Genomic DNA, 20,417 nt, shown 5'->3' on the forward strand with positions numbered 1-20,417 from the left:
TGACTAGGGGATGTTTGTTATGAAACAGCAGTAACTGGAGTAGTAGTCACTCAAGGAAAAGATAAAGATGTACAACTTCCTAATTGTTACAGGGGAAATATGTACAGAATAAGAAAAAAATAGTCCAAAAGAAAGAGAAGAAACCAAGAAAGCTTAAAGAAAACAGTAAAAATCAATCCAAATTTATTAATAATCATGATAAATGGGACTGGGCATGGTGGCTCATGCCTCTAATCCTAGCACTTTGGGAGGCTGAGGCAGGCAAATCACTTGAGGCCAGGAATTTGAAATTAGCCTGACCAACATAGCAAAACCCCGTCTCTACTGAAAAATACAAAAAATTACCCAAGTGTGGCGGCGCATGCCTGTAATCTCAGCTACTCGGAAGGCTGAGGTGGGTGAATCGTTTGAACCTGGGAGGTGGAGGTTGCGGTGAGCTGAGATCTTGCCACTGCACTCCAGCCTGGGTGACAGAGCGAGACTCTGTCTCAACAACAACAACAAAAGATAAATGGAAATGGAATACATGTACCAAACTCATGATAAATTAAATGATAAAGAATATCCGACTGGTTAAATAACAAAATCCAGCTGTATGCAATTTAAGGAACATATCCCAAACACAACAACATATACTGACATATACATATTAGGAATAACTATGGGGAAAAGTAATAATAATTATAGTAGATACTCACTATGGGCCAGGTATTATTCTAAACACTGTATGTATTAATATTAACTCAATTAATTCTAACAAGAACCCGTACTGAAACCTAAGTTCCACAAAGACAGAGATGTTTGTTTGCAACCGTTTCTCTCCAGCATGAAACAATTCCTGACACATAGTCGGTGCTTAATAAATATGCATTAAGTTGATGAAGAAATGAAGGAATGAACAACCCTGTGAGCCTGGTCTTATTATTCTACCCATTTTGGAGACAGACAGGGAAATTGGAGCACAAAGTGAATGGAATAATAATATTCCATTCATATTAGCTGGAATAGCTGTATTAATATCAGAACATGGCGGCTTATGCCTGTAATCCCAGCACTTTGGGAGGCCGAAGCAGGTGGAGAACTTGAGGTCAGGAGTTTGAGACTGGCCTGGCCAACATGGTGAAACCCCACCTCTACTAAAAATACAAAAATTAGCCAGGCATGGCCTGTAGTCCCAGCTACTTGGGAGGCTGAGGCAGGAGAAGTGCTTGAACATGGAAGGCAGAGGTTGCGATGAGCTAAGATCATGCCACTGCACTCCAGCCTGGGTGACAGAGTGAGACTCCCTCTCAATAAAACAAACAAACAGAAAATCAGAACAAATATATTTTGAAAACAAAAAGCATCTCCAGAGAGAAAGAGGGTCATTAAATAATGCAACAATATCCAAATAAATAAAAAAGGTATAATAACTGTAAACTTATATGTAATTAATAGCATAGCTTCAAAGTATATTAAGCCAAGTTAACTTCATTACAGGGAGAAATGGATAAATCTACCATAGCAACAGGTGTTAACATACCTTTTTTTCAGTGATATAGATCAAAGAGATAAAAATAAATAACCAGGCAATAGAACATTTGAATAAAAAAAAATAAAGGCTTGACTTAAAGGACATGTATAAAATACCTAACTACTATGAAGTACTTATTTTTTTCAAGCACAAAAATACATTTATTGACCAAATAGTGGGCAATCAGCTAGCCTGAACAAATTCCAAAAGGTTGGTATTATACAAACCACACTGGCCACCACAAAATGCAATTGTTACAAAAAGATAGCTAGACAAACCACATATATTTGGAAAGTATGAAATACTCTTCTAAATAACTCATAAATAAATCAATTAAAATTAGAAAATATTTAGACTAAATTATAATAAAAAATCACATATCAAACTTGTCAGACTCTGGGATTTCCAAATTCTAGAGAAAGAGAATGCTTCCAATTCATTTTATAATGTTACCATAACCTTAAGAAGCCAAAATCAGACAGAAACAGCATGAGAAAGGGAAATTAGAGTCAAATCCCAGGCATCAATAAACGACAATGCATCCTGATCAATTTGAGTTCATTCCAGGAAGGCAAGATTGAATAAAATCATAAAATCAATTAATGTATTAAAACAACAAACCAGAAAAATAATCTTCTATAATGTTTAGAAAAAGTGAATTTATCAAAACCCTACAGAGAATATTTTACATATTATAAAATCTTGAACACCTTTTTTAAAAGGTGAATAACAACAGCTGAATGCCCATTACTACTATTACTATTTAAAATTGTGCTGGAGGACTTAGGCAACAAAAGAGGGAGAAAATATTTGAGGAATGAAAAGGAACAAGCAAAACTGACATTATTCAAGAGCATTTAGCAAGGTTGCTGAAATGAAAAGCAAGATACAAAACTTGATTCAGTTTCTATACATTAGTGACAAAGAAACATGATTTTATGAAGATATAATAGTCTCAAAAATAAGAAATACTCAGGAATAATTCTAACAAAGGATGTCTGAGATCCTTATGAAAAATGTTAGTACACTTTTTTGAAAGATATTTTTTAAAACCCCAATAAATGGATGTTTGTAAATTTGAGTTCTCAATATCATAAACACGTCCATTTTTCCCAAATTGATCTATACATGTAATGCAATGCCTATCAAAATTCCAGCAATTTTCTCTTTTTAATGTAGATTTTGAGAAGCTGGGTTTGTTGCTGTTGCTATTTTGAAACAGGGTCTTGCTCTGTAGTCCAGTCTGGAGCATAGTGACACGATCATGGCTCACTGCAGCCTAGACGTCCTGGGATCAAGTGATCCTCCCTCCTCACCCTCCGGAGTAGCTAGGAAGACAAGTGCCTGCCCCCATGCCTGGCTACATTTTTTTTATTTTTGGTAGAGACAAGAGCTCACTATGCTACCAGGCTTGTCTTGAACTCCTAGCCTCAAGCAATCTTCCCACTTTGGTCTCCCAAAGCGCTGGGATTACAAATGTGAGCCACATGCCTGGCCTTGACAAGCTGATTCTAACATTCCAGAAAGGAGCAACGGCCAAGGATGTCCTTGACATTCCCAAAGCAGGAGAGCCAGGCAAGGAGACTGACGAGGGACTTACGACATGACAAGTGGCATAGAGTGCATCGCCTAGAATCAGACTCATCCATACCCGGAACCCCGACTTATCACAGTCATCACTGCAGACCACTGAGAAATAAACGCTGCATTTGATTAAAAAAAAAAAAATTTAACTGAACCTCTACACACCACACACCCACACACACACTGAACCTCTACTTCACACCACACACACACACACACACACACACACACACACACTAAAAGTCAGGGGAAGGTAGATTAAAGGTAATTAAATGTGAAGAGCAAAATATAAGTCTTTTAAAAGACCATGTGTGAGAACACATTTATGACCGGAGGACAGGTTGACAAAACATGCACACACACACACTACAGACTATACCTGAAGAGACACATACATTGCAGTTGAGAACTTCTGATTATTAAAAGACATCAGAGAATGAATGTATACATCACATGACAGGATATGTATCTACAAAGGGGCATGAAGACATACATACACCACAAAATGGGGCCAAAATATCTCACCATCTTATATATTCTGGATATAGCACCCAGAATACAAAAGAACTCCTTACAAGTCAGGCATTTCCTGGAAAAGAAAGCACACGAGGGCTGGGCGCAGTGGCTCACACCTGTAATCCCGAGACTTTGGAAAGCCAAGGTGGCTGGATCACCAGAGGTCAGGAGTTCGAAACCAGCCTAGCCAACATGGTGAAACCCCATCTCTAGTAAAAATACAAAAATTAGCTGGGTGTGGTGGCGGGCGCCTGTAATCCCAGCTATTTGGGAGGCTGAGGCAGGAGAATCGCTTGAACCTGGGAGGTGGAGGTTGCAATGAGTGGAGATTGTGCCACTGCACTCCAGCCAGGGTGACAGAGTGAGACTCTGTCTCGAAAGGAAAGGAAAGGAGACGAGAGGGGAGGGGAGGGGAGGAGAGGAAAGGAAAGGAAAGGAAGGGAGGAAAGAAGGAAGGAAGGAAGGACAGGGAGGGAGGGAGGAAGGAAGGAAGGAAGGGAGGGAGGGAGGGAAGGAGGGAGGAAGGAAGGAAGAGAGGACACGAAGCCAATAAACACATGAAAAGATGTTCAGCCTCACAGGTACTTACGGAAACACAAGCTAAAACCACGGGTGCTATCACTTCACACATCCCAGACTAGCTATGACAACGTCAAGCATGAACAAGAACACGAGCAGCCAGTCCCCCGGGTGCCGCTTGCACAACTGTAATTGTTATAACGGTCAGTGATTCGGTAATGTGCATAACATAATCTACGGACAAGCGAATCCATAGCTGGATATACGAACCAGAAACATTTTGCAATTTATATGTCAGGAGTCACATATAAAAGTGTTCATAGCCCCACTTTATGTGAAGGCAAAAAACACTAGAGACGGTCCAAGTAGCCATCGACAGGTGAATGAGTGGATGTATTACAATGTATTAATTTATTTAGGACTACTATTTAAGAAAAAAAAAAACAAATGAGTTAATTACCCCAACCCACAACACCTCAGTGAATCTCGGGAATTAGCTGAGGAAAGAAATGAAATTATAAACAATACAAGTAGTGTGCTTGAATTTATATTGGTTAAAAACATGCAAAGCTAAGCAATGCACTATTTGTGGATACAAATAAAATTAAGAGCATGATCACACAGTTCTGCACAGGAGTTTCCTCTGACTCTGGGGGCTGGGAAGGGGAATGCGGTGAGAGCAAGAAGAGCCTCTTAGAAGACTTTTCAGGTATGGTTCACTTTCCTCTTTCTTCCATTTTTCTGTTGGTTGGTTTGTTTTGTTGTTGTTTCGCTCTTGTTGCCCAGGCTGGAGTGCAATGGTGTGATCTCAGCTCACAGCAACCTCCACCTCCAGGGTTCAAGCAATTCTCCTGCCCTCCGCCTCCCAAGTAGCTGGGATTCAGGCACCTGCCACCACGCCCAGCTAATTTTTTGTATTTTTAGTAGAGACAGGGTTTCACCGTGTTGGCCAGGCTGGTCTCAAACTCCTGACCTCAGGTGATCTGCCCGCCTCAGCCTCCCAAAGTGCTGGGATTACAGGCGTGAACCACTGTGCTGGCCTCACGTTATTTCTTAAACCAAGTTGTCTGTGCATAATTTTTTTTGTTGTTGTTGTTATTTATTTCTTAGAGACAGGGTCTCACTCTGTCACTGAAGTTTCAGTGCAGTGGTTCCATCCATGGCTCACTGCAGCCTCAAACTCCTGGGCTCAAGTGATTCTCCCACCTCAGCCTCCCGAGTAGCTGGGGCTACAGGCATCCACCACCATGCCCAGGTAGTTGCTTTTATTTTTCTAGAGCTGTATGTCTTGCTATTTTTCTCAGGTTGGTCTCAAACTCCTGGCTTCAAGTGATCATCCCATCTCAGCCTCCCAAAGTGCTGAAATTACAGATGCAAAAAAGCCACTGCACCCAAACATAAATTTGTATTATATATAATTTTTGTACCTTACATAGATTTTATAATACTATTTTTAAAATCTATTTTATCTTCAATTTAAGGACAACTAAAAACTTTTTATAGAGTAGCCAGGCTTTGCCCAGAAATATCATATAATCTTTAATTCTCAATAACTGAGTCAGAAATACCTCCTGATTAAACCAGATGGGTAAGGAATAAAATGAATCAAGGGATGTTGGCTTTAAATTTTTAGTTTTTTGATGGAAAACAGCAAGGAAGCAACCTCCTACTGATTCTCTAGATTGAGTAATGTCCAATTAAATAGAATGTAGCTAAAAATAAAACTTCACCTGTGTTTATATAATGGTAGATTGGTACAAAGGCAAAACTGCCCTGCACTGGGAACTTCAAACCTACGCTGAAGTCGCAAATCTCTTCTCAATTAACCTCTGAAGGAACTCCTGAGAACTTGTTTGTAAAGTGAGGTTAAAAAAAAAAAAAAAGTTTGTAAAAAATGTGTGCTGCTAGGCAGTTCTATCATTTTCCTGGTCCATGAAGTGACCTGACAATTACGTGTTTTGAGAGAAGGTTATAGAGCTGGCTTGGTTAAGCATATAGTAGTTTCCTGCCAGGTGGCAAGCGTTCCCTTCTAGGCAGTCACTGCCAGGTTCACCATCACAACAGACATGACCTGGGGTGATACTAAGAATCTGCAAGTCAGCAGGTGTCCTCAAGCTAGGGAAAACTGTCTGTATGCCAGAGAACATGATAATGACAGTGTCACGCTTCTGAGCGGCTATACCTCCCCGAGGGGGAGTAGGAGACGGGTACTACCAGCTTGCTTATCCTGGGGTTAGAGCCTGTCTCGGTCTTTCTTGGGAGGTTCACTCTGGGATAAGTCACCCTTTGGGGCATCACAATTTACATGTCTTATTCTGATGACACAGCCAAAATGAATACTGCACCATGTGTTTTAGGGAGAAAAGGTTACAAAAGTTGTCACCTGCAACTTGAGTGGTGTGTTCAAAGGCAGCGGGCAGAAAAGTTGTTGACAATGGCCAATCGTAGCCCTATGTCATCAATGATTCAGTAATAAGAAGTCTGATTTATTGAGCATTTACTATGAGGGTTTTTTTTGTTTTTGTGGTTTTTTTTTTTTTTTTTGTGACAGAGTTTCGCTCTTGTTGCCCAGGCTGGAGTGCACTGGCACAATCTCAGCTCACCACAACCTCTGCCTCCAGGGTTCAAGTGATTCTCCTGCCTCAGCCTCCCAAGCAGCTGGCATTACAGGTGCGCACCACCATGCCTAGCTAATTTTGTTGTTGTTGTTGTTGTTGTTTTTTAGTAGAGATGGGGTTTCTCCATGTTGATCAGGCTGGTCTCAAACTCCCGACCTCAGGTGATCTGCCTGCCTTGGCTTCCCAAAGGGCTACTGGCGTGAGCCACCAAGCCCAGCGGCATTTGCTATGTTTCTAGGCACAGTACGAAATGCTTTTCACAGATTTTCTCATTTTCAAAAACATCCTCTAGGGAGTTGCTTCCAAATCAGGAAACCACGGCTCAGAGAGACACAAACCACGGCTCAGAGAGGCACACAGACCATAGCTCAGAGAGACACAAACCATGGCTCAGAGAGACACAAACCACGGCTCAGAGAGGCACAAACCACCGGCTCAAGACTGAGGCACAAACCATAGCTGCCATAGGATACACATATAGACCAAGGTGGTGGAAATGGGAGTCCAGGAATAAACCCTCACGTTTTGGGCCAAGTGATTTTCAACAAGGTTGCCAGGACCTTCCATTGAGGACAACAATGGGTAATCACAAGAGGGATTGGCCAGAAAAGATGAAAGTGCAAAAATCAATAAAAAGTGATCCTGGTGGAAGTGAGATCTGAGTTGAAAGTGGAGTCATAAAAGAAATAGCTGACCTGGGGAATGTTGACACTGCCGCCATGCAACCAGGGAACTGAGTGAAGGAGAATTTATTGTCATGAACGAAGAAAGTGGCTGTGACAGAGAGGAGGAAGACGCCTCAGAAGAAGTGACTCCAGCAAAAGCTCTTTATATTATAGGAAGCCTCATTGAAAACAAAAGGAATACAATGCAGGAGGTGATCCCACAGAAAGGAGCATGACACGTCGCCAAGGGTTAGAAAAGACGCACACTCCCTACGGTAAGGGATGTGCTGAGAAGGCACGCACTGCTCAAACTCCTCTTAGAAAGATGTTTTCTTTCTTTCTTTTTTTTTTTTTACAATCAAGTAAAACATTTTAATCCTCAAAGTTTCTAATGTTTCAATCACAATGTGCTATATAAGTAGTAGTTTTGCTAGTTTTTAATTTCCCTATGCATTTATAACCCACAATAAGAGAACTTCTAAATGTTTCCACAAATGTTGTTAAAGGACCCGGACACATGCCTTTGATTATTAGGATTGTTTTGCATAGTCTCAGTTTGCAAGGACATTTTCACAGCCTTGCACTACGGGTCAGAGTAAGAACAGCCAACGTCCATTCAGGGTAAGATGACTCGGCCATCTACACTTGCTTCATGGCCGCGACAGGGAGGTTGTGAAGATGAGTCTGAGGAAACGCACAGACTTTGGCAGGTGTGTCATTTCTTCGTGTAAAAGCAGCTTGCCCCCGTGGGACCAGATTGAACTCAACTCCAAAGAGGAGATATGAGAACATTCTTTTTCTTTCTCTCTCTCTCTCTCTTTTTTTTTTTAAGTGCAGTAGTGCGATCTTGGCTCACTGCAACCTCCACCTCCCAGGTTCAAGCTATTCTCCTGCCTCAGCCTCCCAAGAAGCTGGGACTACAGGTGTCCACCACCACGCCTGGCTAATTTTTTTTATTTTTAACAGAGATGGGATTTCACCGTGTTAGCCAGGATGGTCTCAATCTCCTGACCTCGTGATCCACCCACCTCGGCCTCCCAAAGTGCTGGGATTACAGGAGTATGCCACCATGCCCAGCCAATGTGAGAACATTGTAGTGTGCAACGAGGCCTTGCCACCTACACTGAAGGCAAGGGTACCTCCCTTTGACAAAGCTGCCCCTGCACTGACTCTTGCATGGAAATATGGCTGTTGCGTTACTTGCACCATTTGGGTAACAGAGAAGTTTCTCAGCTACCTCCAGCAATAGGGCCTTTGTCATAAGGAGAAACGTGGAAAGAAGGGAAACCTCATCGGAACGCAGAACATCATTATGTAGATCAGCCTTATGAGAAAAGCACGAGTGGCAACTGTGCCTGACCCAGGCCGCTGAGGGCCCCAGGCAGCAGGAAGAAGGGGTTATCTTAGTGCGCAGTGGCCACTCTGCTTCCTCCCCTCTGTGGATAACCCCCCTGCTGCCCCCAAGTGCACACCTCACCTGAGTCCCTCAATGACTTTTTCTCCCGAGTCGAAAGTCCTGCTCCATCACGACGGCCCACGGCCGTTCTTGCAGCTTCAATTCGGCATCTTCTCCTGAAAATGACTGAATCATTCTCCCCATATTTCCCTGTCCACATTCAGAGGGAAAATCTGGCCGGCCTTCCTAATTCCACCTCCTTTGTTGATGAGCAGCCTCCCACTCTCAGACACTCCATGGCAGGGACGTCAGCCAGGAAATCAGAACAGCTGGGGGGTGGACCAGAGCAGGAGGTGTAGACACACACTCCTGGGAGGGCTGAGGCCGGGGGCCAGGTGGCTCCATGTCTGGGGGCATCCTGCAGTCAGGCCTAGTGTGATGGTCCCAGCACATGAGCAGGACCCAAATGTTCTCCAGAAAGAAAAGCTGTTTCTGCATCAGAACTTGGGTAAACACTTGCCTTCTACATACTAAATGAAGAAGAATTAAATATATTGTTTTTGAGATGAAATTTTGCTCTTGTCACCCAGGCTATAGTGATCTCGGCTCACTGCAACCTCTGCCTCCCAGGTTCAAGTGATTCTCCTGCCTCAGCCTCCCAAGAAGCTGGGATTACAGGCACGCGCCACCATGGCTGGCTAATTTTTTGTATTTTTAGTAGAGACGGGATTTTACCATGTTGGCCAGGCTGGTCTTGAACTCCTGACCTCAGGTGATCTGCCTGCCTCAGCCTCCCAAAGTGCTGGGTTTATAGGCATGAGCCATCACGCCCATCCTAAAAACATATTTTGACACATCATTGGAATCTAAATTAAGCCTAATGACTGCTACTGTAGTCACGAGCAATTATCTTACTAAAAAAAGTGTATCTTTCTGCCCCTTGTCATATTCCTTCGGTTCATTTTGCTTCCTAAATGGGAGAAAAGGATACCCGAGTAACCATTCTCACCCGCCCATGACAGCACCAGCGATGAGACTTGAATTGTCTTTTAGTTCTACGGGTTACAGTGCAGATGACAGATGAATCCATACCATCATCGATTGACACTGATCAAACAAAGCTTCTGAAAATATTATCTTACCCATTATCACTTTCTATAAAATTATAGAAGGAACCATTTGCAACTGAATAGAGGATCTCTGAGTTTTGCCTCCTTTATCATCCCCGATAAAGAAGACAAAAACAGCAGAACAAAATCTGAAAGCAGCTTATATGAAGAATTAACCCAGAAGTTTAAGGGATTCTAGTAATAGAAAAAAGAAAGAAATTATAGTTGAAACAGAAAGTCAGACTTTATAGTCCCACAGAGAAATTCTTACCCATTTTCCCAGAGAAGTCATAATCTACGCAAAAACAGGGAGAGAGGAGAAGAGGCCTGGTTCTTCCTAACAACGAGAGAGAGAGAGAGAGAGAGAGAGAGAGAGAGAGAGAGAGAGAGAGAAGAAAAAAGAGAGGGGAGGGGAGGGCAGGGCAGGGCAGGGCAGGGCAGCCTGGTTCTCCCTAGCGAAAAAGAGAGAGACAGAGAGGGAGAGAAGGCTTGGCTCTCCCTAGCAAAAGAGGCGGGGGGGGGGGGGGAGGGGGGGGGAGGGGAGTGGGGGGGAGAGAGAGAGAGAGAGAGAGAGAGAGAGAGAGAGACCTGGTTCTCCCTAGCAACAAGAGAGAGACAGAGAGAGAGAAGAGGCTTGGTTGTCCCTAGCAAAGAGAGAGAGAGAGAGAGCAAAGAGAGAGAGAGAGAGAGAGAGAAGGTTTGGTTCTCCCTAGCAACGAGAGAGAGACAGACAGAGACAGAGGAGAAGAGGCTTAGTCGTCCCTAGTAAAGAGAGAGAGAGAGAGAAGAGAAGAGGCTTGGTTCACCCTAGCAACAAAAGAGAGAGAGAGAGAGAGAGAGAGAGAGAGAGAGGAGGCCTGGTTCCCTCTAGCAAAAGAGAGAGAGAGGCCTGGTTCTCCCTGGCAATGAGAGAGAGAGAGAGAGAGGAGAGGAGAGGCTTGGCTGTCCCTAGCAAAGACAGAGAGAGAGAGAGAGAGAAGAAAAAGAGAAGGAAGAGAAGAGAAGAGAAGAGAGGCCTGGTTCTCCCTAGCGAAAAAGAGAGAGACAGAGAGGGAGAGAAGGCTTGGCTCTCCCTAGCAAAAGAGGCGGGGGGGGGAGGGGAGGGGGGGGGAGGGGAGTGGGGGGGAGAGAGAGAGAGAGAGAGAGAGAGAGAGAGAGAGACCTGGTTCTCCCTAGCAACAAGAGAGAGACAGAGGGAGAGAAGAGGCTTGGTTGTCCTTAGCAAAGAGAGAGGGAGAGAGAGAGAGAGGAGGTTTGGTTCTCCCTAGCAACAAGAGAGAGAGACAGACAGAGACAGAGGAGAAGAGGCTTAGTTGTCCCTAGTAAAGAGAGAAAGAGAGAGAAGAGAAGAGGCTTGGTTCACCCTAGCAACAAAGGAGAGAGAGAGAGAGAGGAGGCCTGGTTCCCCTCTAGCAAAAGAGAGAGGCCTAGTTCTCCCTGGCAATGAGAGAGAGAGAGAGAAAGAGAGAGAGAAGAGGCTTGGCTGTCCCTAGCAAAGACAGAGAGAGAGAGAGAGAGAGAGAGAGAGAGGGAGAGGAGAAGAGGTTTGGTTCTCCCTAGCAATGAGAGAGAGAGAGAGACAGAGGAGAAGAGGCTTGGTTCTCCCTAGTAAAAAGAGAGAGAGAGAGAAGAGAAGAGGCTTGGTTCACCCTAGCAACAAAAGAGAGAGAGTAGAAGAGGCTTGGTTCTCCCCAGCAATGATCTATGAGGAAGGCACCGAAGTAGCATCAGTGGTAGTAATAATATTGGTACTTCTGTCTAAGTGTTATACTAAGTATGTTACTTGCATACTAACTCTGTAATCTTTACAATATCCAGTTCAATAGATGGATTTTTACCTACATTTTACAGAAGAAGAAACTGAGGCTTATATAGGTGTGTAACTTACTCAAAGCTACACAGGAAACAAATATCCAAAAAGTGGTTGACCCTGAGTCTATGCTCTCCAACAGATGCGATCCCGGGAAAACGCGCAGGCAGCCGTGCATCCTCTAGAGATCGATTCCAGCCCCACAGACAGCTGACAGAAAGCAGTGCTGCTTTCCAAACCAAGGTCTTCTGGTGCCTAATCTCGCTCCTTTTCTACAAAATGCAATTACCTTAACTGTGACGTGGAATAAACAATTTTGCTGCTCTCCAACCTAGCCATTTCACAAGATAAGGTGTTACTAATGCCAGGATGTCATTTCTTGATTTCCTTAGTTTTAATTATTTGCTTAGTATTACTTTAATGTATATCTGATCTTTTAATTTTTTTTTTTTTTTTTTGAGACGGAGTCTCACTCTGTCGCCCAGGCTGGAGTGCAGTGACCCGATCTCGGCTCACTGCAAGCTCCGCCTCCTGGGTTCACGCCATTCTCCTGCCTCAGCCTCCCTAGTAGCTGGGACTACAGGCGCCGCCACCTCGCCCGGCTAGTTTTTTGTATTTTTAGTAGAGACGGGGTTTCACGGTGTTAACCAGGATGGTCTTGATCTCCTGACCTCGTGATCTGCCCGCCTCGGCCTCCCAAAGTGCTGGGATTACAGGCATGAGCCACCACGCCTGGCCTGATAGTTTAATCTTTTATAATAAAAAGTCTACTGTAAGTTAATTAAAAGTGCTATTATGTCTTAAAATAGCAGGTTTTAATGTGCTGTTGATCACAGGAATGCATGTCTTTATAATGATGTTTTTGTTCTTTAATTGTGAAGTATTTGTATAATCGACTATCATTATTGCCAACTTAATGGCAAAAGAAAATTTAAAAAGTAATTTTGCAAATACTAAAATTACGATATATAGATGAAAACAAGAATAATACCATGACACCTTGGATTTTAAAACAATTATGATAAATAATTGAACTTACGACGTCTCTGTGGAGCAAGAAAGAAAACCCACTTCACTTGTAGGCAAGTTGTAGCTGAAAGAAAGACTGCAATTATTTTTCCCAAGTAAGCAATGACTTCCCAAGTAAGTAAGTGATGACTTTGAAAAGGTAGGGTAAGGTTTTTGACTCCAGAGATAATGGCATGTGAGTTTATTTCTCTTTTATGAAACAGAAACAAAAATTGAAATGAGATTTTTTAAACAAGAGATTAAAGATTCTCTGAATCTTTGCTGAGAGAAATGAAAGACCTCAGTAAATGAAGGGAAGTTTTTTGCTCATCAATTAGAAGAGTTGTTTTTTTTGTTTTGTTTTGTTTTGTTTTTTGTTTTGTTTTGAGAACGAGTTTCACTCTTATTGCCCAGCTTGGAGTACAATGGCGCGATCTCAGCTCACTACAACCTCTGCCTCCCAGGTTCAAGCGATTCTACTGCCTCAGCCTCCCGCATAGCTGGGATTACAGGCGTGTGCCACGACACCCAGCTAATTTTGTATTTTTAGTAGAGACGGGGTTTTTCCATGTTTGTCAGGCTGGTTTCAAACTCCCAACCTCAGATGATCCGCCTGCCTAGGCCTCCCAAAGTGCTAGGATCACAGGCATGAGCCACCGCACCCAGCCTAGAAGAGCTGATATTTTTAAGATGCTTATTCTTCCCAAATTGATCTATAGATCCAATGCACGCCCAGTCAAAATCCCGGCAATTTTTCAGAGAGACTGACAAGCCGATTCTAACATTCACGTGGAAATGCAGACAATCTGGAAACTGCCAAAAGTACTTTGAGAAGGAACCACGTTGGAGGACTAAGACAATTTGATTTCAAGACTTCTTATAAAGCTACAGTCATCAAGAGAATGTTGTACCAGCATAGAGACAGTTCAATCCAGGGAAGAGAATAAAGAGGCCAGGTACAGGCCCACACATATATGGACAACTAATTTTTGACAAAACTGCCAGGGCAATTTGGTGGAGAAAGGGCAGTTCTTTTCTACAAACGGCACTGGAATAAATAACAGATTATATATACATACCCTGATACGGTTTGGCTGTGTCTTCACCAAAATCTCACCCTGAATTGTAGCTCCCAGAATTCCCATGTGTCACGGGAGGAAACCGGTGGAGGTAACTGAATCACGGGGGCGGTTTCCCCCAGGCTGTTCTCGGGATCTTGAATAAGTCTCACAAGATCTGATGGTTTCATAAAGGGCAGTTCCTCTGCACAAGCTCTCTTGCCTGCCACCATGTAAGATGTGACTTTGCTCCTCATTCGTCTTCTGCCATGATCGTGAGGCCTCCCCAGCCATGTGGAATGTGAGTCCATTAAAACTCTTTCCTTTTAAATTACCCAGTCTCAGGTATGCCTTTATCAGCCATGTGAGAACAGACAAACCACATACCCTATGCCAAAAAGTAACTAAAAAAATTATCTTAGACATAAACCCAAAGCCTAAGACGAAAAACTTCTACAAGTATAAATAGGAGGAAGGCTCTGTGTCCTTAGGTCAGGCAAAGATTTCATATTTATGACATCAAAAACACTTCATCAAAATTAATCATTTTGCTTGCCCAAAGACAAGCTACAGATTGACAGAAAATATCTGCAAATCATAGATCTACTTAAAAAATCTAGAATATATAAAGAATTCTCAAAACTAAGTAATGGGAAAATAAACAACAAACTTTTTTTTTTGTTTTTTTTTTTTGAGACAGAGTCTTGTTCTGTCGCCCAGGCTGGAGGCAGTAGCGCGATCTCGGCTCACTGCAACCTCCACCTCCCGGTAAACAACCCATTTTTTTAATGGACAAAAGATTTGAGCAGGCATTTCAGCCAGGAACATATACGGATCGCAAATAACCATATAAAAAGACACTCAGTATCATGACTTATTAGAAAAGTACAAATTGAAACCCCAAGGAAGTACCACAAGGCACACATGAGAATGACTAAAGTTAAGATTGATGGTGACAGATGTTCGCAGGGATTCAGAGGATCTGGAACGCTCACACACTGCTGGGGGGAATGAAAATGGCACAATCATTTTGGAAAACAGCTTATCAGTTTCTTAAAAGGTTAAAAATTCATCTACCATGTGATGCAGTCACTTTACCCCCAAGTACTTGCCTAACAGGATTGAAAGTCAAGGTGCATACAAACACACGCACATCAGTGTTCACCAGCAGCTTCATTTGCAATAACCACATGCTGCAAACAACCCAAACATCCATTGCAGAAAAGGGAATGAACTATGGATTCAGGCTGCAACATAAATAAATCTCAAAATAATTATGCTTGACAAGAGAAGACAAAGCAAAAAAAAAGATAACATATTCTATGGCTCTATTTATACAAAACTGTAGGAAATGCAAATGAGTCTATAGTATCAGAGCAGCTAGTGGCTGCCTGGAAGGGTCAGAAGCAATTATAACGACTCTACGGGGGGTATCAGGAAATTTTGGAGAGTGACAGATATGTTGACTATCTTGATTGTGGTGATGGTTTCTTGACTATTATACATATGTCAAACATATCAAATTATATTCTTTATGTGCAGTTTATTGTATGTCAATTATAATGCTATAAATATCTTTTAGAAATTAAATTTAAAATACAAATGTTAAGAGAGTAGAGGTAATGGTTCTCCAGGCCCCTGATACTGAAAATATCCATGTACCAGCAGTACCAGCGTCTCCTGGAACCTTGTAATGAATGCAGGATCTCACGTCCCATGGATACCCACTGAAACATAAACTGCATTTGAACAAGGTCCCCACAGGCTTGAGGGCACATTAAAATTTGAGACACAGTGCAGCTGATGGAGCATGACATAGGGAGGGCCTGTCCATGAGGATGTGGGAGCTGCACCTGTTTCTTCGCTCTCCCTCATGGGGCCCCCATGGCCCGGAAAAGCAGAAAAGAATGTGTGCCCTTCCCATGAACAATGCAGGGAGCTGGCATGTCAAGTTCAAGGTTCCCCTTTCCAAAAGCCCTGGCAGCCCACAGAGCGGTGTGCCGGGGGGATGTTGAGGAGATACAGCTGAGGGAAGCTGGTACAATTTCACCAGTTCCAGCCTGGATTCTAGTATGTTGCATATAATCTCAAACCACTGAAAAGGGGGCTTAGCAGTCCTGCCTCAGTTATCCTCTGTATGCCCCCAAACACAAAATCATCCCACCCTAAATCCACTCGAAGACCCTACTTCCCGCACCTTTTACTCCCAGCAGGAGGCTTGAAGGAAAACCAGTGAGACCGTAGCACCAGCCACACAGAGCCACCCTCTCTCTGACTTTCTTTGTTGTGGAATCAGCAAAAGATTCCTCCCCTCCTCCTCAATATGGGCCACAGCTTTTTGACAGTGGCATGGAACAATGGTACCCTCCAAAATGACAGCCACCATCAAAGTAGTGACACGGTCATGCCGGGTCCAAACACCTGCCTTTTTGTTCTTTAGTTTTCTCTCCTTCACTGAATAACAAAGGGAACCTCACCTGGGCTGGCCTCTGTCTGACATAGTTTTAAATCTCAAGTCAGCAACACTGAGACTAGATTCTTTCGGCCGAAGATTTTCCAAGCAACTGTATTGTTTGAAAACACAGTTGGAAATATGTTTAAGAAGATGTCGGCTAAAAACCTAATCGTGTGATCTACAACTAAGAAGTTCTAAAAAAAAAAAAAATACCATTTGTTTTCCCTCCAAAAAAAGTTTTTTAACATCAGAGACGGGCATGTCACAGAGCAGGAACTGCATCAATGGGCCATGTGGGCTCCAATGGCTGGAAGCCCCAGAAGTCAGGCGAGCTTCTCAAGCACCTATGCAATGCCTGTGAAGGGATGAGAAAGGATGAATGAATAAATGAGGAGAATGTCTAAATAGGTAGAAACCCATAGGCCAATCCAAGCCTATCCCTGCAAAGCACTAAGACAAAGACGGGAGACAGGCAGCCTTGGTGTCCAGGCAATAATGTGTAGACTAAAAACAAAGATAGAAAAAAAAAAAGAAAAAGTTGTCATTAAAATGCTCCAAAATATACTGAATGGAATAGTAAAGTCTCCCTTCAAGTCTGCTCCTCAATATGAGTTAATAAGCCTGGCACTACGCAGTACAGTCAATTAGACGAGGGCTTCACATACAGTAAGCTTACGGTAGCTAATGTGATACCACAATAGGCTCTTGTGTAGTATTTTGGAAGCATTCATTGAATGAATTCAGAGTCAGGCTTCCAATATAACAAACAACACTCCCCTTATAGATTCTGTTTCAGTCAAGATTCCTGATTCGAGGGGAGTAAATGCCATGAGAAGAAGCTAAATCTTGTTAATGATCCTGCATGTGCAAAAAACATTCCCTGGAAAGTGCTAAGTTGCTACAAAAATGTCTGTAGAAGGGAAAAATTAATTCATTTGTGCTTTTTTGGTGATTCTCTTTCCTGGTAGAATTAATGGTATTGATTTTTATTTGTGAAAGTCACTTCCATTTTTTTTTTTCCTCTTGACTGAGTATGTGTGTCAGCTAAATTTTCCCTACTAGGAAGTCGCAGCTGCGGATGTGAGACCTGGCTAACTCGCATTAGCCATGATTTCAAGCAAGTCATTTAATGTCTTTGACTGTCTTCATATGAAAAAGACAAGCAATCATGTTTTGAGAATTAAATTAGATCATGAATGTCAAAGTGCATTAATGAATGTAAATGTTAAAAGTTGAAACTACTGTTATCATCTATTACTATTTTGATTTATATTCTTTTAACTAATTCATCACATGATTAAGTCAAGAGAAGGAATCTGAACAGCCTTCTGACCCATTCACTGCATTTCTGTGAAAACAGATCCCAACAGGTCATTACGTACAAAATAGAAATTACAACCTTCCAGTATATGCAGTTCCTACATGCAAGTTTCCTTAAGGCTCGAGATAGGCTTAAACTGAGTCCTATTTATTGCTGCTCTATGTCTGAACTATAAACTTTGACATATCTGGGTTTCTCTGCAAGCAAGGATAAGGAGAAAGAGATTTCGGATGAACAAAAGGACATTCGAGAAAGCAAATTTTGGAAGGCAATTCCCCATGGTCTTTTTGCACCTCTTGAATCAGTTTTTGTTCCAGACTATCATTTCAAGGATATTTTTATAGCAAATAGCTTTAGAAGATAGAGATACTCCCTCTGGGGCAGAGGATACATTTATTTCCTGACCAGGATAAGAAAGAGAATGCCTTTTTCTGTGGCATTGGTTGGGGCTTCCTCAACTCAGGGGTCCTTAGCTGTAATGCAAACTCTCTGCCTGTCCTGTCCACCTGGGCCCTCTGTGTCATCCTCATGGCCTGTGGAGGGTAGGGGGAACTGATATGAACCTGAAGCTCCTGCTGCCTTCTATGCTACAATAGTCTTTTGTCTCTGACCCAGGAGTTTCATGTCTTCTGGCAGTATCTAGGAAATGGCGGTAGGCTAACTTATCACCTTGAAAGTAGCATAAACTCTTCACAGTTCTTGACAGTAACATTCTCAGGGTGTTTATTCTTGGTTTCTGAAGCATTTGGGCATCTTAGAAACTGCCATTAAGTAGTGATTTGAACAATTCTATCACTACCATTAGTGAACTAAACAGAACCCGTAACTCCACACAGACGCAATTCTGCTAAAGCAGAATTTCAAACTTGAATGACAACTCGGATTCTCACTCAGTCGATATGGGGCAGAGCTAAGATTCTGAATTTCTCACAGCTGTCTGGTGGTGCTGCCTCTCCTTGTCTGTGGCCCTCACTCTGAGTAGCAAAGGTGTGAATCATTGTTCCAGTGTTGATCTGATTCTGATTTAACATTGGGTTCACGTTAGAAATAGATCATCCTGGCCAGGTGTGGTGGCTCACATCCAGCACTTTGAGAGGCCAAGGCGGGTGGATCACCTAAGGTCCGGAGCTGGAGACCAGACTGACCAACATGGAGAAACCCTGTCTCTACTAAAAATGCAAAATTAGCCAGGCGTGGTGGTGCATGCCTGTAATCCCAGCTACTTGGGAGGCTGAGGCAGGAGAATCACTTGAACCCAGGAGGTGAAGGGAGCGAGATCGCACTCCACAAAGCCCAGCCTGGACAACAAGAGCGAAACTCCATCTCAAAAAAAAAAAAAGAAAAAAGAAAAAGAAAGAAAGAGATCATCCTAAACCAAACCCATGTGGATTGCATCAAGAGCCCTTGAATGGGTCTGCAGGTGGTCCCAAGCTACAGGATGCCCAGGTCCTCTCCTTCATCACTTGGAGGGTGGAGAGGCTGGAAGCCCCAGGAATTACCTTCCCCAGATCACAGTCAGCAGGACAGAAGCATATCCTGTGCCACTGGCCACAGCAGCAATGTTATCTTGCATTGATGGGAGCATGTTTTTTCTGGAGAGTTCCACACATTCTGGAGCACAGACTTACAGGCTGGGACAGGGTGTCCACAGAGGTCCCCTCAGCCCTCCTCATCAGGTTGGCCACACTGCGTAACTCGCCTTAGGCTTCAGTATCCCGTTTGTGGAATCAGTTTTCCCAGGAAGAGTTCCCCCCACTTTCACGTGCTGGAGTCTAAATCATGTTCTCCAAATGGAAGTGATGTGTTATGAGCTGAACTGTGTCTCCCAAAAATCCTTATGTTGAAGTCCTTACCTTCAGCACCTCCGAATGTGACTATATTTAGAAATAGCACCTTTAATGAGGCAATGGAGTTAAAATGTGGCCATTAAGGTGGACCCTCATCTAATCAATCTAACTGGTGTGTCCTTACAGGAAGAGGAAATTTGGACACGGAGAGACACCAGGAATGTGTGGACACAGAAGAAAGACCATGTGAGGACACAGTGGGAAGGTAGCCTTCTACAGGCCAGGGAGAGAGGGCTCGGAAAGAACGCATTCTCCCAACACCTTGGTCTTGGACTTCTGGTCTCCAGAACACTGAATAAAAGAATTTTTGTTGTTTGAGGCCCCGGCTATGGGTGCTGTTTGTTATAGCAGCTTGATCAAACTAATATGCTATCCTACAGTCAAAAGGTTTCCAAGAAGCAGGGTTCTCAGTCATCCCTACAATCCCTACATAGTATTTCATAGCCATCTCCATTGGGAAGTTCTTGAAAGCATATCCTCATTCCTCTGACTAGGATGAAGGTTTCTTTTCTCCTTTCTTTAGTAAAAGAGAGAAAATGGCCACCATTCTCCATATAATAGCTTTTCACAGAGGTAAGCACTCTCAATAAATCATCCTGTCCCAAACTGAATAAATTGAAGCCCACAAGAAAAACAACAACAACACCGCTCTGGTCTAAAAGTGCAGACGCTAAAATAAATGGAGGAGGGGCGCTAACAGGAAGCAGCGACTGGCAGCTGAAAACTAGGCAGCAGGTCTAATTTGTACTTCGTCTCCTTTCTGTTGCCTTTCACGTTTGGTTTCCATGGAAATTCACTTTTGTGGGTGATCTCTCCTAGCAAGAACTACAGGCAGATTTTTCAATTTGCATAACGCAGTGATTTATGGCGCAGATACGAAGCTGGCAGGAAGGATGGAGGGTGGGGGGAACTGGGGGACAACTGGAATTGGGGGTCCGCCTCCAGTGAAAGCCTGAGATCCCAGATTCCCTGGGAGCACTGGGGGAGCCACCGAGCAG

At 43.1% G+C, this 20,417-nt stretch overlaps 2 long non-coding RNA genes across 3 annotated transcripts in view; one reads left to right on the forward strand and one right to left on the reverse strand.

Moving 5' to 3' along the window:
- LOC108586660 overlaps positions 1-9,354 on the reverse strand; it is a 48,967-nt gene extending 39,613 nt beyond the window's left edge. Inside the window, exon 1 of the long non-coding RNA XR_001904225.3 lies at positions 8,893-9,354. This is a non-coding gene — a long non-coding RNA (uncharacterized LOC108586660). The remainder of the gene's footprint in view (positions 1-8,892) is intronic.
- Positions 7,356-19,628, forward strand: LOC110743658. Of its 2 annotated transcripts, XR_004185234.1 has the most exons (3): positions 7,356-7,690; positions 11,873-11,973; positions 19,546-19,628. It is a non-coding gene; the product is annotated as an uncharacterized LOC110743658 (long non-coding RNA). The 2 variants fall into 2 exon arrangements; XR_002522981.2 differs by lacking the exon at positions 19,546-19,628 and having other exon boundaries at positions 11,873-12,060.
- Positions 19,629-20,417: the final 789 nt, after the last annotated feature.

Source organism: Papio anubis, chromosome 7 (assembly GCF_008728515.1).
Source record: "Papio anubis isolate 15944 chromosome 7, Panubis1.0, whole genome shotgun sequence".
In the NCBI taxonomy this organism is placed as follows: Eukaryota; Metazoa; Chordata; class Mammalia; order Primates; family Cercopithecidae; genus Papio; species Papio anubis.